At 39.2% G+C, this 24822-nt stretch overlaps 1 pseudogene; it reads left to right on the forward strand.

Moving 5' to 3' along the window:
• The window catches only part of LOC131249674 (nuclear transcription factor Y subunit C-2-like), a 44893-nt pseudogene extending 42130 nt beyond the window's left edge, over positions 1–2763 (forward strand).
• The last annotated feature ends 22059 nt before the right edge of the window (positions 2764–24822 follow it).

Genomic DNA, 24822 nt, shown 5'->3' on the forward strand with positions numbered 1-24822 from the left:
GTGGGTGAGGTCCTGACCGTGGGGCCCACCTTGATGTATGTGGTGTATATCCACGTCATCCATCCGTTTCACCATCTCTTTTTAGAGCACGGTCCAAAAATTAAGGCAGATATAAATCCCAGGTGGACCACACGACAAAAAAACAGTGGTGATTGAACATCCACCATTAAAAACTTCCTAGATCCACAGTAATGTTTATTTGCCATCCAACCTGTTGATAAGTTCACACAGACCAGGACGAAACACAAATAGCAGCTTGATCCAAGCTTTCATGGATCCCGAGAAGTTTTTTATGGTGGGAATTCAATCCCTACTTGTGTGGCAAAACAAATGAACAACGTGGATATACAACATATACATCAAGGTGGGTCCCACGGTCAGGGCCTCACCCACTAAGCTGTTAGCCCTACACTCAAACCAAGAAAGCATCTCTTATCCAATTCCAAATTAGAATTTTCATTTTAGAATTGAAGAGAACTGACCTATGTAGAAGAGAAGCTTAGAAAGTTTTGGTGGAGACCTGATTTTTGAAAAGAAAGTAATACAATCAATAATTCATAAAAATAGATAACTGGACTAACTGATTTTATTTTATTTTTCATGTCTTTCTCCATTAATATCAGATCTCTCATTCTCCACAAGCACATCTTCAGATTTTAACAATACAATGTACGGATCTATGACATGTATACAAGTGGCAATCAAATCAAGCTAGGAAAACTAAATGTTCAAATAGATGAACAAATCCAGAAACATACATGCTTCAACAACAAAATAAAAATAAAAATAAAAATAAAAACTTGAATCAACATGACAAAAAACCTGAATCAACATGACAAAAAACTTAACATTCAAAAACCTGTCTTTCCAATGCACAAGAAACAAAGCATCTCCTGAAGAAACTGAGTTCTGTTGATTTGATTTGTCTTGACCTTTATGTCCATCTAAAATGCAGTGATGCTATTCTCATTACCAGCAACCTGCAATACTAAAATCACAGGTTATAATTTGCATGTTTTGTTTATGAAGTTAGACTTTAAGCACTACAATTAGATACAATCAATGGCTTGCATTTTACAATGAGCTTTAGAGTTAGTCTTAGGACTCTTTCTAAATTCTTTTATAAAGAGTACAAAATTGTGGTCATGGTATCCGGGTTTGTCACTGCATGGAATGGCTTTCTAACATGAGCGAATGTTTCAGTGGCTGGAAAAGCATATGCAAGGAGGGTGTATTTGGATTCTCAATCAAATTTGAATGCGTAAGGGGAGGCGAGTTACACGGTTAACTTCTGATTGAAGGTAATAAAACTCACCTTCTTGCAGCTGAATGGGAGTAAATTCCTGCAAAACCAAGTCCAAAATCATCAATCTCAATGACACTATAACACTTCCATGCATATAACTGTCACAAATTCATAAGGAACATGTAGTTGTACCCACATTCTGGCAATTTCAATCATCCATATAGGAGGGCTCAGGTAGAAGGAATATACATGAAGAATGTAAGAAATAACATGAGGTAGAGTTGGATGTAATCATACTTCTCTTTTTATGTAGTTTGTACGGTAGAATTTTTCATCCGGCACCATATGGCTCTCTATTTCATCCATAGTGTTCACAAGTGCGCGATAGCAAGCCTTCATGTAATCTGGAAGCCCTTCCATGGCTTCAAGTTCCCACCTGAAAAGTTGTAAGTCGCCGACATTTCAAATAAATGGTGTTTGTACTGTAATCAGTACACTTGTTCCATAGCCATGTACACTTGTTTCCTTGTTCTTGCATCTTAACATCATCGCCATCTTTCTCTTTTATCTACACCACCCAGCATTTGGAAGGATCATACATGTATTCACTGAAGAAGATATGCTCAAAGATTGTAGGGCTATCCAGAGATGGAAGATCATGCTTCTTTCTAACTTCACACTCCCCTTCTATCATCTCCACTGGCACACTGAGTGTTTCTTCACTGTAATACACCTGCCATTTGGACAATTGGATATTTTAGAAACATGAGGCCAGTCGACTGCTTGCTGCTTCCCCAGCCCAGCTTGCTCAACATCAGCTTGCTTATCAGCACATACAGCAGCAGCAGCAGCTCCAAATGTTCTGGAACAACCAGTACCAGGAGATTAAACAGGTGAATTACTTCAAAAACCGAATTACTTCAAAAACCACAGCCTGCCGCAGGCTAGGATCAAGAAGATCATGAAGGCTGATGAAGATGTGCAGATGATATCGGCTGAAGCTCCAGTCGTGTTTTCCAAGGCGTGCGAGATGTTCATCCTGGAACTGACACTGTGTTCATGGAATCACACAGAAGAGAACAAGAGGCAGACCCTGCAGAAGACTGACATCGCAGCCGCGATCACACGGACGGACATCTTTGACTTCCCGGTTGACATTGTGCCAAGGGAGGAGCTGAAGGATGAGGTGCTTGGGGCCCTCCCAAGGGGTGGGGCTGGTTCAGTTGGGGTTCCCACCGATGCTATTCCTTACTACTACATGTCCCCGCAGCCTGGCCCTCAGGTCATGGGCAAACCTGTCGTGGATCAAAATCTGTATGTTCAGATGTGGCAGCAGCCGCAGCAGCAACCAGGAGAAGATTCGTGAACAGGGAAATGAAGCAGCAGTAGATGAATTCAAGAAAAGACATGGTGAAATTAAAACTATGCAATTTCTCTTTTTAACCGTAGCTAATATGTGGTAAGAATGAAAATTAAGATATTCTTGTTTCAATTGCATGCTTCAATACAAGTACCCTGCAGATTTCTCTGTCCTAAAGTGAGACTTTGACTAGTTTATATTTTTCTAATGATCAGCACAACCTCCACTTTTGTTAGACATTGTTTTGTGAACTCAATTCGAAAACTGAACCCCACAGCAGGCTCTATTGCTCCTGTCCAAAGGATGGCTTGTGTTTATGCGAAATCTTCGTTTTTCTGATGCCAAAAAACAAAAACAAAAAAAAAAAAAAACATGAGGCCAAGAATTATTCTGAAAAATCAAGTTCATTATTTAGATGAACCATATGGACACCACTGACCATTTCCTGGCTTATCTCCGACAGGGGTTTCTGTGGAATACACAAATAATGGCAATACATATAACTGAGGAAACTTTACATAGTTATAGATGGATGCAAGTATTTCGAATCCCACCTGAAGCAGCAAACAGTTTTCACCCTTGCATTCTCACACCAAAATTACTTCAATAAATCCAATGCGAAACTACAATGGAGAAAAGCTTACCGAGGAATGAGACCACTTCGCACTTTTCAGAGAAAAGTTCTTGTTGACTCGTGAATTCCCAAAACCTTAAAAAGAGGCATCTAGATGGTAACCAGTTGCCATAGAGTCTAAGATGGAAAAGGAAATCCCTTTTTTGGGCCTTAAAAAATATCCCATTTCAATATATTAAATGGCAAGCACAAACGCAACACACACTTAAGCTGTGTGCTATTTGGGATCCCATGTCCATCATATGATCCCACGAATCCATGTGTATCCACTCATCAGGTGACACATGCCATGCGAACAGAATGCTGAAAATTTACCCAAAAAAAAAAAAGATTTCCACTTCCCCTGCTCTCAGTCACCATCACATTTATGGTGCCAACCAACTAAATTATCTATTCCATATTCAAAACATTTTCCTGGCCAAAAACAGCCTACTTAAAAAGTCACCGGTGGATGGAAAATTCTATGTTGATAATAATGATCTGGATATCTAGGGAAGGCTCCCATCTTCGTATTGTTGGTTACTCATTCCTTTATCTACAAGCCACAATCGACCAATAATTTCTATCGCTACCTGTACTCTGAAACCAACACAAATATAATAGAGAAATAATATAAGGAATAAGAAAAAATGAATTTACCTTCCAAAATAAAAAACCTTTTGATCTCAGGTAGGTCATACCAATCAAAACAGTGATGAATAACCATTAAAAACCTTCTGAAGACCACAAAAGTTTTGGATTAATTTGATCTTTGTAGTTTCCCTTCATCCAAATCTTCTTTACATAATCAACAAGTTGGATTACAAATAAACACTATTAAAACCTTATGACGGGCTCTTTATAATTTTTAATGGCAAGGCACTATATTACTACTTTTTCTGGTGGTACAGTCCACTTAAGATTTAAATCTACACTTTTTTTATACCCCGCTCAAAAATGAGCTGAAGAAACATATGGACGGCATGGATATATAACACATCATCAAAATCTCACTTTTGTTATCGAACTTTTCATTTTATTTTTTTTTCGAAATACAATCTCAATTTCTTTTTCGAATTTTTTTTTCAAAGTTGTCAAAATTTTCACAAATTTTTTAATATTTTCAATTTCTTTTTCAAAATATCATTTTTTTTTTTGGAAATCTAATTATTTTTACAAATGATCAACTTTATTCGAAATTCTTATTTTCTTTTCAAAATTTATTTTTATTAAATCACAGTTTTTTATTTTTAATCTCAATTTTTCTCAAACTTTGTTAATTGTTTTTCTAAGCTTCTCTGTTACTTTTTTTTTTTTGCAAATTCATAAATTTTTTAAACTTCTCAATTTTCTTATTCAGAATGTCAATTATTTATCAAAATCTTGATTTTTTTTAATCTCAATTTTTTTCGAACTTCATTTCCTGAATCTCGATTTTTAATAAAATAAGAAGGATGTAGAGTGAGAAACTAATGGATGGCCTGGATACGTAATATATACATCAAGGTGGCCCCCACAGTAACCCCACGTTAAGGCATGCTCTATCTTGCGTGAGGGAGTCATGACAATGGAAGGTTAAGGTAGTTTTAGGCCTATAAGACAGCCAATGACCGTCTCTAATGCAGACAGTTTCTGACTATCTCAAATGACAACTATACAATAGCCAAAGACCATCTCTAATGCAGATGGTCTCTAACCGTCTCAAATGACCGCTATAAGACGGCTAAGGACCGTCTTTAATGTAGACGGTCTCTGACCGTCTTAGATGATGACTATAAGATGGCTAAAGACAGTCTCTGACAGTCTCAAATGACTGCTTATAAGACAGCTAAGGACCGTCTTTTATTCTAGACGGTCGATAACCGTCTTTTCTAAGTAGTTACCGACAGACTTTGATCGTTGTAAATGATTTGTGGATGTTCAACATTTAAGACGATTTTAGTTCAAATTAAAGACGGTTAAGAGCTGTCTGAAATTTTAGAGATGGTTTATAGCCGTCTTTAAACCAAGGAATTTTAGAGACGGTTCACAACCATCTCAAAATTTGTCTTATTTTTCCCTCTTTCACGTAGTGAAGTTTCGAGTCGAGTTGACTCTGATATGTAGGACTTAGCTTAGGATCACACGCAAACGTCGAATACAGGTCGAGCGTGCCGAAATTCGACTGGGAGGACCGCAAAAGTCCACGAAACGGTACGGTCTAGGATACGGGTCTCACATCATACGTGGGCCTTATATACAATAAGTGGTTCGCACTGCTTAAGCCACATATCCATCAAATGGGTCACATATCTGGGCCTCAAATGCATCATATGAGCTACGCTACACAGGCCTAACAATACAAATAGGTGGGCCCCGCACATGGGCCAAATACATCATGATGGGCCTTATAGATGGGCTGCACTAATGGGCCTCAAGTGGGCTTGGACCACACCAAAATCATTTCAATAGTTGTAGGTGTAACATGTGTACCACTGTACACTATTATTCCATGGGGCACATGGCCCACTAATGATGATCAACACTGTCCAAACATTGCCTATGTAAATCCACACCATCCAAACATTGGGCAATATGTCCAAACATTGGACAGTACCGTCCAAACATTGGACAGCATCGTCCAAACATTGTCCAGCACCGTCTAGTATAATCTGGAGGGTCATGGTGGTGTCCACGTGGTGGCCCACCAAAGATTTGAATCTGCCTCAGTTTAGTCTCAAGCCTTAAAACGGGCTTGCCAAATGGTTGGACAATGTGGATGAAACACATCAGGTCAAGGTGGGCCCCACACGATGTCCCATACCACCATGCCTGTCTCACAAGTCTTGAGGGTCGCGATGCTAATTGCTAATAGTAGACCTTTGCAAATGATAAGGGGGTGTCCTGAATATAAACAGTTGTGATCATACATGGTGAACATATATAAGGTTAACCAGTTCTTTAGACAATTTCGGTTGATATGGGTGAACACCAGCGTAATTGATATGGAGTGTGTAAGCACCCCGCGTGGTCTAACCACTGTCGGTCATCCGTGTTCGACCCGAGGCAATCGTACGTGTCTGGGGTGGTCGACCTAATTTGGTCAACCCATATCTGGAAATTTGCAGACTAACTAGACTACTCTTATAGTTCTACTTCTTAATCTAATTAAGTCAATGAGCATTAAAGATGATTGGATTCACATTCAATCATAAAAATCAATAATCTACTCATTCAAAAATTTCATCGAATACGGATGAGTCGTTGTACTACAAATTGCAATCCATTGAACATAAATTAAAATATATGTAAGTTATCATGCACATAATACATTAGCAATCATAAATCATTAACTGTAGCAGTAACATTTATAAATCGTAACATAAGCACTCATGGTCCGCACCTATTGGTAGTATATCTGACTAAGACTTGCTCTTAGGATTATGTTTCCAAGGAAGAATCGTCAGCCACCTATATAAGCATATGGTTTCATTAGGGTTGGGAAAGACCCATTTAGAGTCCTATACCTACAACGAGGTTCATAGGTTTACTCTAGGTCGTCACTGGAGAAGTTCTGACAGCAAGGACGGTGGTGGTTAGGATAGTGAGTCAAGTGGGAGATGGGTCACCCTTCGTAGGAAGCCCTCTGTCGATCCCTCTCTTCCTTATCTCTCTCTTTTCTCCTCTCTCTCTCTCTCTCTCTCACCTTAAGGCTCTTAAATTTAGATTGGGAGGAAATGGGGTAATTTGGGAGCTATTTATAGTTCTAGATAGTGTGCAAATGGCCCTAAGGCCACTCTATTTGATATTTATACCCTACGGGCGGTCATTTCTAACAACAGGGCCCCAATGAGGGTCCACGGGCTCATCTATACCATGTGGTAGGTTCCCCACCACTCGATCCATGCTAAGACAGTCTCGGTACAATCGGATACACAGATCGGCCATGGGAAGCCCGTGTCAGATCAACGGTTAGCAATGATCGATCGGGGCCACGGTAATACGAAAGTGTGTGAATAATTATCATTATCCTATATGCTAAGTTTGGTCATAAATTGATAGTTTGAAACTCTTAACTTTGCGAAAGAGTGTACAACTTAAATCACTTAAGTTTTAGGTTATTCTCTAGGATATTTGCACTTCTTATGCACCCGCCCTTCGGCTTAAGTTGAGCGATCCTAGACACTATTCGGGTTTGGCTCCCACGATGGACGTCGAGCCCAATAAGACGAACATTATTCTATAGTTTCAGAACTAGTAGCCCACTAACGAGCGGTCTAGAGCTCGTTTGGAAAATCAATGCATTTCTGGAATAAATTAAGTAGCAAGATTTCTTATATGCAATGATTAAGGTTTGGATTAACTATGTTCATAGTGTGGCCTATTCGCAATTAGTGAAAATGGCAATTCAATCATAATCACTCTAAACCATTGGTTCGTAAGCTAAATGGAAAATTATGTCACTTTGGTTTGTTAATTACAATCCGACCCCTAGTTGTCTTGGTTTTGGGTAGATCTTTAGTTTAGTTGTGGTCGTCTTGATTAGTTAGTAATGGGTCGGTTAGATTTGAGCCCTATGTGAACAAATCACAAGGTTATACTCGATGCTTAAGTGATCAAGCAGATTCAGTGGCTTTCTACGGTTGATTAATCAAATTTGTGCGGTTCTTTATTGGTACCGCCCACATATAGGCTCACCACGAGTATTAAGGGCCGGTTAGTGACAACGCAAGCTAATTCTAGCAAAAAAATTTCAAGCATTTTGGAAATCCAAAATAGTAAAAATTGAGGACGTTACAATTCTTATCCATTGAACTTATTTAAGTAAACATTCAACCTTGATTAAATAAAATTACTAATATCAATCATGACAGTCATATATCATTTAACGACATACTCCCTTTCATGTATTATATTGTGCAGGATGCCTTGGATTTTGCCAATTTACTGTACAGAGAAGTCTTATCTTAGTTCCACCGAGGTCATTTTCGATTCGATAAAACTTATTTAAGTAAACATTCAACCTTGATTAAATAAAATTTCTAATATCAATCATGATATTCATATATCATTTAACGACATACTCCCTTTCATGTATTATATTATGCAGGATGCCTTGGATTTTGCCAATTTACTGTGTAGAGAAGTCCCATCTTAGTTCCACCGAGGTCATTTTCGATTCGATAAAAAATTGGGTGGATTCTCAGGTTGCATGCTGTGAAGTTTTGCACGTTTTCAATTTGATAAAAAAGTATAGTCGGTTTGTTTACATCCAACCGAACATGTTATGCAGATTAGCATATATCAGGGTATTTAAGTCCTATCGCGATTAAGGTTTGTTAATACGAGTGTTTTCTCTCTAAGGGCAGTGGGTTTACAAGGTTAGAAGGGTTTTAAATGCTTGTAAGGGCTATGAAAGGAATTTTCTTAGGGGGCTAGGATTTTCCTAAGTGCGCATCGCAAGGAGAGATCTGGGTTTCATCTGTAATCGAAGAATATGAGTGATGTAATATCTAAGGCTTTGATCATAGTGGATTTTTGTCACTTTGTGCCATGATTTTTTCTCGCAGGGGTTTTCTACATAAATATCTTGTGTTCTTTGGTTGCTTATTTTATTGTTTATTTATTCTGCTTTATTCAATCATTCTATTTGCTATTGTAAAGTGCATAGATTAATGGTGATATTAAATACATTTTTCTAATAGCAAGGGTTGATCTGGGTTTGTTGAGGGCTTTAAATTGCCACAAAGTGGTATCAAAGTATAAGATTTGAGGGCATTCAAAATTCAGCGAAAATGTTAGGGTTAAAGTTCAATATATAGAAATTCGATGGGAAGAACAATTTTAGTTTGTAGTAGGGGAGGTTAAGGATATTCTACTATCACAAGGGTTGAGCAAGGCGTTGTTAGAGAATAAACCGAAGAGGATATTGGATGATGACTGGAGTGAACTCAGGGAGAAGGCTATGAGCACCATCCGTTTATGTCTATCGGATGAAGTCATGTACAACATTCTAAATGAGGAATCTCCCATGAAGACGTGGAAGAAACTAGAAGACCTATATATGACGAAGTCCCTCATAAATAAGTTGTTTGTGTAGAAATAACTTTTTGCACTATGGATGAAGGAATGATCCAATCTCCTGGAGCACATGAACTCATTTACGAATGTAGGTAGCAACTTATTAAGGCTCGAAGTGATGATCAAGGAAGAAGACAAAGCGATGTTAATTCTATCATTGCTTCCCACATCATGCGACATCTCATCACTATTACATTGTATGGGAAGAATATAGTTAATCTGAAAGAGATCACCATGGCTCCCATTTCCAATGAGATGAGGAAGAATTTGAGAGATAATGATTCTCAGGAAGAAAGGTTAGTTGCGAAAGGGGGTTAGAGGCGTGGGAGATCTATGGAGCTATCTCGGTTTAACAGGAAGAAAAAGTTCATATCAAAATCAAAAGGAAAGGATGTATGTTTCTATTATGGAGTAAAGGTTCACTTCAAGAAAGAATTTTAGAAACGGAAGGATGACTTATAAGCAAAGGAAAAGGGAACATAAGTAAATCAGCCAGTTTAGCAAAAGAGAGCTCAAAAGGAGACTTCTTCTAGGTCTCTTCAGGTATGAGTCATCTCTTAGATACATGGATACTTGATTCAGGATGTTTGATCACATGTGCTCGGATAGAAGTTTGTTTGATTCCTACAGTTCTTATGATGGTGGAAGTGTTTTGATAAGCAATAACGCAGCGTGTAAAGCCATTGGAATATAGACCATCAAGATAAGAATGTTTGATGAAGTCATACGAACTCTAAGTGATGTCAGTCATGTCCCAAATCTAAAGAAAAACTTAATATCCTTAAGGGTTTTAAATATACAGACACTAGTAATGGGGTGTTTGATTATATGCATTCCGATGTTCAGGGGCTAGCGATAGTATCGTCTAAGAGAGGAGCACAATACTTCATTAGCTTCATAGACGATTACTCGAGGAAGGTTTAAGTCTACTTCTTAAAACATAAGTCTAAGGTGTTTGCCAAGGAATGGAAGGCGGAAGTAGATAAACAAACTGGGAGACAGGTTGAGTACCTCAGATCAGATAATGGTAGAATATAGAGAGGAAAAATTCATGAAATTTTGTAAAGAACGGAGCATCACAAGGCACTTTTAAATTATAAGGACCCCATAGCAGAATGGAGTGACAGAGAAGATAAACAAAACTCTATGGGAGATGGCAAATATTATGTGGTTACATGCGGGACCATGTAAAAGCTTCAAGGTAGAAATGGTGAATATGACATGTTATATTATAAATCTGTCACCATCTACAATACTAGACTCCAAGAATAAAGAGAAAGTCTGGACAAGCAAGGACGTCGATTACTCAAGAATGAGAATCTTCAAGTGTCCAGTATATGTCTACGTGCAAAGTGGACAAATTATGAAGTTGGATCATAAATCTAGGAAGTACATCTTTATCAAGTATGAGCAAGGTGTTAAGGGTTACTTTTCACTTCTCACCCCAAATGTAGGGCTGCGATGTAGTAATAACTCAATGAGACCAAGGTCGTACCCACAAGGACTTACTTTTAGTGTGGTTTTCGAAATAGATTAGAACTAGAACTAGAATATAAACTAAATACTAAAACATGGATTAAAGAGATCAATAGTGTAGAAACTATCAATAGATGAAGTACTAGATGGCAAGGGTTCACTTATTGCTTCCTTAATGTCACTTTACTTGATTCAATTGGGTAACATAACTGAAATTGAAGTCTTATCCTATCCAACCGGATAATAGAACGATTAAAACATCATTCGTCATCAAAATAGATATGAACTTTCATTGAATTGGTTCCCTCATAAAGCATCAGTGAATTGATTAGTAGATCTATTCAAAGCATTTATCATGCTAGGAGTCAATGATAGATCAATGAATTCTATAGATTAAAACGTCATAGGTAAGAAAGCATTCATAGTCTTCATAAGCATCCAATGTGCCTGGAGTTGACAATGGATCAAAATAAACTAAAATTATTTCTTCATTCAAACAAAAAAAAATTAAGAATTGTTAAACAATAAAATCAAATAACTTGAATCAAAGTAAAATAAACATTAATAAACACTGCATGCTTTACCCGTTAGCTCTAACTAAGAGATTAGCCAACCATAGACATGATTGATCTAAAACTCTTAAAGAAAAACATAAAAACTAACTAAAGTCAAAGGATTGAAGAGGAGGGAGGACTCCTTGAAACTCTATGACTCATTGCTTTACTCCAACCCTAATTCATCCCTAAAATAACTTCAAACATCCCTTTATATAAGCTTTGATTGGACTGACTTCAGAACCGCCTCAAATTTATGCAGCTTCCATGTCACCTTTAATGGCATCGAGCTCCCATCGAAGAATCTGAGTTGAATTGGGAAATTGTCCAATAACCGACTTTAAATCTGCATAACGTCTTGATGTCATTATACGTCCTTCGATATCATCGAACTTATCTTCGATGGCATCAAACATCTCCTCGATGGCATTGCAGAATGCTCCAAAGTGTCTAGTGACCAAAGTCAGAAATTCATGATTTTTACAATGAGATCGAACTAGCTTCGATGGCATCAAACTCTCTTTCAATGTCATCGAACACTCTTTTAATGGAATTAAAAATTGCCTAAATATGTCTAGCAAGCAAATCAGAATTTTTTATTTTTATGATGGGATCGAAATACTTTTGATGTCATCGAAAGAGAGTTTGATGACATCAAAAGTATCGATTTTAGCACATCCAACTTTTTACACTTTGCAATTTTAATTTTCTTCCTTCTTTACTGGGTTTTTGTGGGTCTTGGACTCTTCAAATCTTCAATCTTGATCTCCATAGATCCAATCTTCACTTTGGTAATCCTTTGAACATTAAATCCATGTTTTAAGCATCTTTTTCTCATTAGCTCTCAAAATCACATTGCAAGAGAAAACATGTGAAAATAGACTGATTAAGCGTATTCATGTCTATAAAACTAAGGTATAATAAAGGAAAAATATGTAATATTTCACACTCAATAGTTACAAGCTTTGGGATTTTGACTCTTAAAAGGTGGTCATTAGCAAAAATGTCATCTTTAATAAGGTATCAATGTTGAAGGCTAGCAAGGATGCTACAAGTGAGACCAAAAATTTGTTGGTGTAGGTTGAGCCAGTTGAGCCAATTACTAAAAGAAAATTTCAATAGTGAAATTGCGGTTTTACCGCTACAAGCGAAGATTGAAGATATGTCTAATGTCTTAAAGGGGGTGAATAAGACTTTTAAAATTTTATTTAAACAATTTACATGTGCTTGCTTCTAGATACATAATTAAAGAAATTTAAGTAAGAAGAAGTGTACAAACATAGTCTATCTAGTGAAACACATCATTCATGCATTTTGCAAAAGATGTTTGCTGTGGAAAATAAACAGAGTATATTAATTAGCCAAACATAATAAATAAAGATTCAAATCATTCACCACAATGCTCATGATGTATAGTAGTTTGGCTATGTGCCTACTCCACTCCCGGCTAACCCACTCTCTCCAAGAGTATACCGAATTTCACTATTCAGATGGTTTTAAATCAAGTTCACCATAAACCTTCACAACCTACATAAGGTCAACATTTTCCATCTGTCGATGGCCTACACAAGATCTTATTAAGTCCTACACAAGAACTTGAGAAGTCCTACATAAGGATAATACAAACATACTCTCTTGTTGAAGGCCTACACAAGGACTTGTCAAGTTTGGAAGTTCAAACTTTGAAACCCAAAACTACAAATGAATGGTTTCTAAATACAATGGACTCTTGGTACTTACTTAAAAGTGAGTGAACCCCATTAAACACTTTAATGAAGATCTTCTTGAATGATAAAGGATCTTCAACTCCCTTGTATCACAAGTAAATGATGATGCTTCGTTGAAGATGCTGAGGTTGTTGGGTTAAGGGTTTGATGAATCCTTAACTATGTATTGATGGGTCTTTAAGAAGTAGTTTAAGATCCTTATTGCTAAGCATTCAATACTTACTAGCATACAAATTTTTAATGAATGTGGTTGCTAGAGCATCAATGAATGATGGAGAGTTCGTTATTCAATCCAAGCTTTAAATGTTCCAATGATTGCCTTTAAGAAAAGGATTGAATGATGAGCTGCACGAGGAAAGAGAGCTTGAGAATATGGGCATTAAGTCTCACAAAGCTCTCGTAATTGCTCATCAAATTGCCAAAGAATATCTTAAATAAATATAAAGAAAAGATTTCCAATGGTAAAAAAATGGACAGAAAACTGTTAGGTTAAATGTCATCGAAGTGTCTTCGATGTCATTGAAGTGACCATCAATAGCATCTCTAAAATTAGCATAATAATTCAAAAGGTTGCTTGATAGTTTCTTTAAATCTAACAATGCCATCGAGTGGCCTTCGATGTCATCGAAGGATGGCTCAATACCATCACAAAAATCCAATTTTATGACTTAAGGTTGCTAGACAATTTAGGTTCCAATTTCGATACCATCAAGCTGACATTCAATGTCATTAAAGGCCCCTTCGATGTATCAAATGCTGCTTTGATGCCATCGCAAAATTTCAGAATTTAAATGATTTCTTACTGGACTATTTGAGTATTTCTTCGATGTCATCGAAGAGTTTTTTGATGCCATCGAAGGATCTTTGATGTCATCTCAAAAATCCAGATATAACTCAATTTCTTGTTAGACAAATGGTGCTTTAAGCTCGATCTTATCGAGCTGCCTTCGATGATATCAAAGCACTTCGATGAAACTTCAATGCCATCGAAGATGTTTGTTTTTAGAGTTTATTCATTTACTCGAGCGTCGACCTACTTAACTTTTTCTCACATTTAATAGGTTTTCCTATATGGTATTGGCTAGGTATAGGGCTATGTTTGGTGGGTTTTGGTATAGGGTTTGATGAGGCCTTGTGACTTACTTACTTTGTCTTAAATCAAATGCTTTCAATTCTTTGAGTCTTCAATCTTGGTTCTTCTTTAGGGCTCATTTGACTCTAAGATTCTTAATTCACGCTAATTAACAAATTATGGTACTTTCAATCTCTTCATTTGTCAATTACGTGACAAAGCCTAACAAACACCTATACAAATTGATCAATACTTAAGATTAGATGTCTTGAACTAAAAATATATATGATTTACATGACACACAAGACATACTTCTTCAATGCTCCTCTAAATTCCTGCAACACCATTATTTCCAAAAACATAACCGAAATAGATGGTGAGAGTATGTTTCTCCCCCTTTTTGTCAATTATTGGAAAATGATGTTAGATAAGACATAAGTGATCATAATAGTTGAAAATATGAGTATGATATAATATTTAGAGGAAAGAACAATAATCATAAAACCACGTATGGGGAAAGCATAAGTATATATGAAAATATCATTCATAAAAGATAGCTAAAGACGGTTAATATATAATATCCAAAAAAAAAAATGTAGCAACATCCCAACTATCCAATACATCCATAACTATACTGTTAATTCTCTCAAATACATGTAATCCAATCTCGGTTCATCCAAAAAGATATTCATGACAAAGATGATCAGACATAAACTGAACACGCCTTATACTAATAACAAGCTATCCGGCCCAGACCCCGACAGGATGACATCGTCTTGGCAGTAAGATATGAGATCAACAAGATCCTGGACTATGCTTTAAACGGTCTGGATCATCTGCTCCAGGAATGATAAATGCTCTCCCTACCGCGTCTACTCAGCAATGATAAGATCGAGATGATCCTCCTAGCGCATGTTGCATCGAGTAGCCACAAAATCCGATGTGGCCTTAGAAGACTCTCCAATTGCCAGGGCTTTTCCCTTTTGCTTCAGCATGATTGAGCAAGGATGACAAAGAATATTTGAAGGAAAAGAAACTCACTAAATAGGAATCGTGCAAAGAATAGGTGGTAATTTAAAAAAAAAAAAAAAAAACTAACGGATTTAACATAAATACAAACAAGGAACTGACTTACCACTAATAATTACTAAAACCCAGGGATGCCGGAGCGATATACCTACCCAATCAACAAGATGAAGGAGATGGAGAGATGTGGGAGCCAAATGGACAATGTGAGAGAAGAGAAAAATGAATTTGGAAGTAAAACAGTCACTGCGTGCACCCTATATTTGATGTCATCGATACTTAAATGGCATCGAAGCTCCTTCAATGTCATCAAAGCCAGTACTTCGATGGCATCGACGTGACATCAAGGGTCCCATCGAAGCCAAACAGATAGCTTTGTTAGATCGATTTTTGTATGCTTTAACTTTGAATATGAGATGTACAAAAATATTGATCTTTAACACTAAAATTTGTACACACAATTAAGGACACCTAAAAAAAAGGACAAACACAAAAGCAAAAAACAACAAGCAAGTTTATACACAAACTTTTTCATTGAGGCTATAACTCCTCGGATATGTCATTGATTCCCTTTAAGCCAATAATTACCTATGTTGCACCTACCCCAATGGACTTTTAGAGATTTCCGAATCTACTAACATCCAAACGTTTTGTCAATATATCGGCAAGTTGTTTTTCAATGGGCACATAATCCAGTGATATGACATGTTCTTTAATAAGTTCTCAGATAAAATGATGGTGGATATCTATGCGCTTTATTCTCAAATGTTACACCGAATTCTTGAAAATATTTATGACACTGGTGTTTGCTGTTTTTTTTGCACTAGTGCGCAAGCGTGCCAGAACTGAAATTGCGGCTCCAATTTAAACCAAACAACATTGACCTCAAGCACCAAGATAGGCAAACACATAGTGTATGACTAAGATCTAAAGAGATTGGTCGCCTATTTAGCCACTCGCTCAATGTGTAAATTGGATTAGGCAATATTTAGAGGGTGGGGTTCATCCTCTGATGATGGGTTATACCTATGCTTTCTTTTCCAAAGGACTTTTCAATACAAATGAAATGAAATGAGAAAGAAATCCTTACAGTCGCTCGTGAAGAACCATTGAAGAATACCTTTTTGATGGATTAACTGAGTCCAGCATGCAAGCATGGACTCGAATTACAGCTAGAATTACTAGCTACTTAGTTACTATTACGGATTACACTAAGAAATATAAATCGGCAAGCTTGGAAAGTAAAGATTACACTAAGAAATATAATTTTCTTAATAAGGAAAGTAAAATATTACACTAATGAATGTAAATCAATAGGATAATTTGAAAGATAATTGAAAATATAATTTTTTTAGTTTGTTTAGGTTGGTGTGAGACCATTTTCTTTATTGCATTTCCCTTTTATTTATAGCTTTGATCCAACTATTTTGGATCCTTCCCACATTTTAATGGTTGTCGTAACCATTATCCACTACTTGAACTCCTTTGCTTCTCCCTTTGCCACCTGTCATGTAACCGTTTAGCACTACTGCCTTCCAAAGACTTCCTTATCACCTTTCTAAGTAGCTTCATGATACAACATGTAAAACTTACCATCACAAGTTTATTTGAAAGTAGTTTATCAAAAGCCACATAGGGAAAAAAGTTCATTTAAGGATACGATAAAAAGAGAGTTAATCGAAAAGCCACATATGCATAAATGACCCACGAGATGGTAAGTTTATAACAAAATTTTATTTAATCCGTTACACGAAATGGCTACTAGTTCGAGGAACCACTTTATATAGGTTGTAAGCCCCGTATCCTAGACCGTACCGTTCCATAGGCTTCCGCGGTCTTCCTGGTCGAATTCCGGCAACCTTTGACCTTTAACCGGTAATTGCGCGAGACCTGGATTCTCGTGTCGTCAACCCGAGTCGACTCAACCCAGGACTCGTACCTTAGCGACCGCGTCGTCGCCGCGGTTCCGATGCCGCGACTCGCGCGCTGATGCGATGCTCTGGTTGGGAGTTGTGGGCCAGCGTTCGGTGCGAGAAAACGCCGCGGGTGCGAATCCTGAGAGAATCTCTTCAAGGTGTCACATCAATCAATTAATCCCATTAATCCCATCATGTCAAGTACACATCAACTTTCACCCTTACCCAAGCAAGCCCCAAAAGTCAAAAAATTTCTTACAACCCATAACTCCTCTTACACATTTTGCCAAAAAAGTCAAAAAGAGCTCTTACACCCATCCCTCTCTCCCATCCATCACCCCATCACCCATCATTCCCTCTCTCTCTCCCTTTACAACTCTCTCTCTTATTCATTTTTTCAAATCCAATCCAAGCAAGAGAGCACCATACGTATGAACTTCTCCAAGCCTTCCCATGGTGAGAAATTTCATTTGTGAGGCCCACCTTTCCTACCCCTTCATCTCTCATCTCAACCATCCATTTTTCATCTTCCTCCATCAAAGAGGAGCATAAGGAGCTAAGGAAGCCAAGGGAGCGAGAAGGTCAAGTGGTGGGTGCCTTGATAGGGTAGATTTTGATATTTTAAAGATGGGCCAAGTGAGGCCAACCGATCAATGGTTTGGATCTCACTTTGGACCCTAAGATGTGGCCGATGGTCCACTTGGATCATCATGATCGTTCCATGATGGGGCCATTCTCCATGGACCCCATCATGATGTTTATTTTCTTGCATATTTAGGGTCATCTAGACCGTTCAATTTAGTGGAGAAGGGATCTCCACCGTTGGATTTAATTTTAATGGACCCATATGTAATGGGACCCACTTGATGTATGATTTAGTGCAAGGGAGGGCCCATAGTGCCGGGGTCCCTCCATCACACGGTCTCACTCTCTACCTCTCTCTCTTTTATTTTTTTATTTTATTTTGTGGTGATATTGAGGTCGTGTGGCCCACTTGAATGGACCCCACCATGAAGCATGTATTTTGTTTATTTATTAGTGGGGCCCACCTTATATGTGTAGTACCCACACCATTCATCAGTGGTGGCCCACCTGAGCAGGCCCACCTTGTATGGCAGACCGTCCAGCGTCCCTGGACGCTGGACGTTTTTTTGGGAAAACACAAATGCTAGCTTGGTTCAAGGCTTTGGGTGGCCCACTCATGTAGGCCCCACCTTGATGTATGTATTAAATCCATGCCGTTCATTCCTTTCCCAAGATGGTTTTAGGCGTTGAGCCAAAAGATGAGACCAATCAGACTTCCAGGCGGGCCATAACATGGCAAACAGTGGGCATACCATTGAAACATCCTCTATCACTTCTATACACTGAAACAGGCCCAATATTGGGCTTGTTTTGACTGTCGTGAGGCATGGAGAGCCATTGGACGGAGTGGATCGCCTAGATGTGGACCCCTGCTGCGAAAACCACTGGAAATCATGAAATCAAAAAAAAAAATAAAAGGGCAACACAGCAGCCGCTGCTGCTGTGTCAGACGGCAGCAGGCAGCGCTGCCTGCGCCAGAGTCCGGGCGGACGGACGTGCGTCCAGCCACCCACGGCCGTGGCTGTGGGCCCCACCTTGATGTTTATATACCATCTAAACCGTTCATAGGGTGGGCCACCCCCTGACATGGGCCCACCCCAAAAATCAGCGTGATCCAAGACTCAGGTGGCCCACACCGTATGGAACAGTGGGATTGAACCTCTACCTTTGAAACCCATTTGGGGTCCACAGAAGTTTTGGATCAGGGTGAAAATTGCTCCCACCCTCCACCTAGGCCCACTCGGCCTTGTCAACGGGTTGGATGGAAAGTAAACATTACGGTGGGCCCCACATGGAGCCCACAAAATGTATGTGTTAATGTCCACCGTCCGCCTGGACGGTGGAGCCCACTGTGATGATTGTGTGGGGCCACTGTGATGTTCACAGTTGGGGGCCCTTATGCGTGCGTGTGTGTGTGCGTGCGTGCGTGTGTGGTGTGTGCGTGTGTGTATATTTATATATATATATATATATATAATATTATATTATATATAATATCATATGTATTATATATATATATTATCATATTTAACATAATATTTATTGGTGGGAGGCCCACCTCAGTTACTTGTGGCCCATGATTGAGGCCCACTTTGATATGCATGTAAGGCCAATGGGTCGAGGCCCATTTGAGGTATTAAGGGCCCATGGTTTAAGGCCCATTAAGACGTATTGGGGCCTATGGGTTGAGGCCCATTTGATGTGCATTTGGGGCCCCATTGGTGTGGCCCATTTGATACACATAAGGCCCATAAGATTAGGCCCATTTGATGCACTCTTAGGCCCACGGGTGATAGCCCATTGCAATGTACATAAGGCCCATTGGTGCGGCCCATTTATGTGGCCCACTTAATGAATATAGGCCCATATGATACGGCCCATTTGATGTATTGAAGGCCCAATGGGATATACCAAAGGTCCATTGCAATGTGCAATCCCAACATGATTTATGACAGTCGTGCCTTGGGAGCAATGTTGGTTTGACGTCCACATTGCAAGTATAATGTTGGTTAAATGTCCGCATTATGCCTTTCCCTAGGGCCCATTGTTGGGCCCATGCGTGTTATGTGTAGGCCGTCTAGGCCCATCTTTGTTATGATTATCATCCATCATATTTAGCATGTTTAGTTCCATGATTCATGACCATATGCATCATACGTATGCTTGATATGAGGAATGACTGATCATCGCATATGCCTTTGGGCAGATTGTTTAGGGGCTCCCGTACAGGGGGTGTTGCCCTACATGAGCGCACGATATGCGCAGGATTACTGCATGACTGGATAGTGTGATTTATGCATTTCGCATCGTGTGACATGGTTACTGTACGCCCTAATGACATCAGGGTCGTAGCCTCTACAGGCGTATCGTAGTTGGTAAGATTGGATACCGGAAATCTTGTTCTACATGAGGTGCTATAGATATCCCTGGGTGAAAGTCCCTAAACCCTTATGGTACCAGGAGGTTGCTCTAACGTCTAGACCGAGTGGATGCATGAGTGCTGAGTGCCGATTACCAGACGGTTGCGCTTTCCACTGTGTCGTGGTTGGTTGGAAGGGGGTGCGGCCTTACCCGCCAGAGAGTAGGGGGCAATGCTAGGCTGAGTCTGACCAGCTCGAGGAATGGGTCCGCTATTGACGAGCCGAGCCCGATATTGGCAGGCGGATAGTGAGGTCTTTTCCACTCACCTTATTACGCGCGATGGGGCGGCAATCTGGCTTGGAGTGTACTAGACCCCGGTGATATCCCAGATTTTTGAGCTGTATTGACATGTGGACTTAGATGAGGATTTGTATGCTTGAGTTGCATTTCGCATTGCATGGCCTTGGTATGGCCGACATCATTCCTTGCACCGCATGGCCTTGGTACGGCTAATGGTATTCTTGGCATTCATCAGCATGTTCCGCATTACTCTGATACTGCATAGCTACATTATCACCTTGAGCATACACTTTCACCACCCTCTAAGCTTTCTATAAGCTTATGCATGACCGTTGCGTGCAGGTGACGTTGGATCGCAGCAGCGCTGAGGCTTGGGCGCGTAGCTGATCTTTTTGGAGCTTTTGGTCTATCATCATTGTATTTCCCTTATGCTCATTGTACTTGTAAAGTTTTTTATTATAGTAGAAATGTGATGGAGTTTTTGGTTGCTGTTTGTGGGTTATGCCTTTAGTTATGCTTGTTACGAATCAAACTGATGTTGAAAATCCTCCTTGTAGCATCCCAGGATCGGAACCTGGCGAATGGGCGCTGGGAGCTAAGAATGGGGTTCTACGGAGGCTGTCGGCGCCGGATTCGGCGATCGGGAATTTTGTGAGCCCGGTTTCCGAGTTTGGGGCGTGACATAGGTGATCACGATCATTCAAGTTCATATTCTAACTTCAGATTTCCATGCATGAATTAAATTTTCCACTAATTAATGTGGTAATCTAAGCTTCATAAACAATTAACATGTATGAGGGGGTATTTATGTGTAACATGTAAGTGCTTATACTAAATAAGTGTTGAGCATATGATTCGAAGATCTATTCTAATAACTAAAATAGGTGAGCATGAAATAAAGCTAGCGAAAGTTTATAGGTGAAACTATCACTTGGACCAACATGAAGCCCGAGGGGAAAAGTCATCATAAGAGAACACCTCCAACTCGATATATTATGAGATTAGGAAAATCTGAACACCTTGGGCTAATTATTTTTCAACAGCCAAACACCAAGTCTAGTAATTCAAAAGATATACGAACATACAGCCTCCTACACCACAATTAGAGTTGATCATTAGATTTCTTCTTAATGATGAAGGGAATTTGATTATGAAGTTATAGAGTAGAAGTCACTTTGTTCGATTGCCTACTAGGCTAGACGGTGACACAATTCTAGTCATAGATCGATAGTTTTGTTAGCTTATATTTGACCTGGAGCTTAAATTTATTTATTTTTAAAAGATCTTTTTTCAAGTGAACTTCGATTTCAAGGATTCGATCAAAAGAGACTTAGTAAAATTGATCGGAGTTAAGTCGGTTCAAAACAAGTTGACTATGGCCCATTCACCAATTTTATAATCTCACAAGAGTTGAGATAAACCTACTTACACCAGGTCCTTTATCTGATATTAGTGTAGCGTGCTAAGTGAGTAATGATTTGGGCATTCACTTGGTCATGACTCACTGAGTCTGCCTAGATTCGAGCTACCCCAATAGCTCGACTTGGTTGGGACCCAACTAGCGTAACGAAGCTCAAATCATCAGATTTCACTTGATTTGGGAGGATTAATGGTTGTTGATGATTCAAGAGCCGAGTTCAGCTTCTAAAACTAACTGGGACTCATAGATTACCAAGTTACTTCATATAGTTGAAACAAGTTAACTCGAATCAATTTCCAGCTCTCATATATATCATTGATTTAAACATTGTTTTGTCCTTACCCAATAATCAAAATAATCGAGATCGCACCTACCTGACCATCATTTAGGAAGAGCATGATTTGGATCAACTTAGCGGTTTAGATGAGCTAACTTTGTTATGAGTTGCACCAGTTACGATTAAATCGACTCGAGTTTTGACTCGCCAAATGAATCTGAATGGTTGGATAGAACCAACTCAATTCCAGAGCTCCTTTAGGGTGCTTGGAGGGGATTTGAGTTTCTCTTGTTGGAATATTTGGTTGAATTAAATAGACTATTAAAAATCAAGAAAAAAAAAACTTAAGAAAGAGGACTTATTGAATTGAGTCGAGGTGTGACGTGAGTCACTCGGCCTGAAATTGAATTTGCTCTCCTTGAACAACGTCCCAAGTGCAATAGATTTCTAGAGCAATCAACCTCTAGGATACAATGACTATGACTTGGTCCCAGCGGTGGACTCATTGTATGCGAGCTCGAACCACTTGTAGTTTAACCCAAAAGTGCTGAGTTGACTCAGTGATGAACTTAACATTCAAAATTCGTAAACGAGAATATAGAGAGATTTTTATAATATAAGAAATGATTTTTGTGCTTTAGAAACTGAAACGGAAGTCCTTTTATAGACTCTGAAGCGGTGCATTAAGCACCCTTTAGAAAAGGTTAAGTCCATTGGGTTTAAACCCAATAGGTGCGACCAACCGAATGGACACATCTCTCTAGTTTAAAATGAAAAGGTGCAAGTGTGAGTACACTCTCACAAATAAAGTCTTGCGAGTACCCATACATATACACATACGAGTACACTCGTACTTGCACCCGCACCTGCACCCACGCCCATCCCGTCCCGCCCCGTCGCGCACTCGCTCACACACACACACACGGACTCGACACAGCACAGTTTGGCGTGCGTGTGTGGTCAATGGCATATATTAGAGTTATTCACATGCCCCCTCATTGGGGTTCAAACTCTAAGGCAAAAGGCTTATCTTATATATATGAAGATTTTTTTTGAAAAATTCGATGTATGACAAAACTCACAACTCAAAACATCAAAATTTTCAAATGTGAAGGGAAAATAAAATATTTCAAATTTAAATATAAATTTTGAAACAAAATACAACAGCTCGAGTCCAGCGGAACTGGACCCAGTCATCCTAGATGAACTCAGAAATTGACTAAGTCAACCCATCTGCTGACAGTCTTACCAAGAGAAACATCACTGCACCATCTTCACCTTGGCTTGCTCCACCCTCTGCTTCTCCTACAGACAGCCGACGAGATCCGAAACAGACATCAACCCGATCAGACAGGAGTTTGTGACTCGGTCATGTCCCTGCTCGGTACGAGACTCGGAAGATAGAAACGACACTTTCTCATTGTCTTTCTATTTTCAAAAAAGGTCACCCTACGAGCTAGTCTTTTATAGGTATTCCTAATCTGCTTCTAGAGTATTCGAGCATAGCTAATCGACTAATTACTTACAGTTATATGCGTCTAAACTATAAGTTTGAGATGAGATTGGGTTGTTAATCTCAACCCGGATTGCATGGTTGGAATCAAACGTTACAGATGGTCATCAAAGGATGTGGGCCAGCAGATAAACGTTTCAAATTAGAGACTAGGGCCCACTCAAAGAAGATTGGTTTTTCCAGTAACACGAGGAAGATGACACCTCCTCAAATGTCGAACCACAATTGGGTGGATAATCTTATGATCAGTAACGTGTGAACGGTGTGGATTGGCTCAATGATCACGGAGGGACCCACCAATCATCACAACTTCCTCAAAATATTGATGGGTTTCGATAATTTCTGTCGCGGATAAATTCTTGCACGAGAAAAATATTCTCGCGGAACTTGCTATCTTAACCGGATGAGTTGATGCTCGCCCTAAGATTGACGCTCCCGATGACTTGGAAGAACTTCTAGATCGAAGCTCTTGGGAGTCCTCGATTAAGCCACGATTTGCAATGGGATGCTGCAATGCACCAAAAGGAAGGGTTGAGATGATCAGTTGCCACAGACTACCAGGGTTGCTAATGGAGAGGTGATGCTGTTTTTGGTGGAACGGCCGCACACATCACTGTCTGAGCAGAGTTTGTGCAGCCGAACACATGAAACCACGAGTAAAAAGACCACGTATTTGGTCGAGTCTTTCTTATGGACCAGATAGACGGTTCAGATCATCCATTACGATGATGTATGTGGGCCACTAATCGAGAAATATGGATGATATCTGTTTAAACCGTCTCCCAGCGGGAAAGGAGGACGACCTTCCTCTTCGGGTGGTCTTGGGTCAAACCCGATTTGACCGTGGGTTTGGCTCAGTGCGATGTGAGAGCACACACTCTATGTACATGCAGCAACCGTTAGGGGTCCATTATAATAATTATCCTTAATCTAGACCGATCATATAGATTTTCTGAGTCTAATAGGTCTTCAGTCCATTTTTCAGGTAGATCCAATGTTCAGGTTGGCCACAGTTCTAGGTTTTAAGTTTTAAAAATTGATTCCTTTCGATCCGATGGTCAGATAGCTTCCTAGTTTGATATTAATGGTTATAAGGGTTCCCAATCTAATTTATATGAACATCAATAGCATTCTTATTGATCAAACGATTTAATTGTAGCACTTGAGTGTTAGATCGCTCAAAATTAGTTGTGGATCAGATGGACGGTGGATCTAGTGATCCAGGGCCCGATGTTGATGATGGATGATTTAATTTATTCATTATGGGGGATTACAAAATTTTGTTGGAACCTAGATTCTATCATTTGAGTTTTGTA

The sequence above is a fragment of the Magnolia sinica genome, chromosome 6, assembly GCF_029962835.1.
Source record: "Magnolia sinica isolate HGM2019 chromosome 6, MsV1, whole genome shotgun sequence".
Lineage (NCBI taxonomy): Eukaryota > Viridiplantae > Streptophyta > Magnoliopsida > Magnoliales > Magnoliaceae > Magnolia > Magnolia sinica.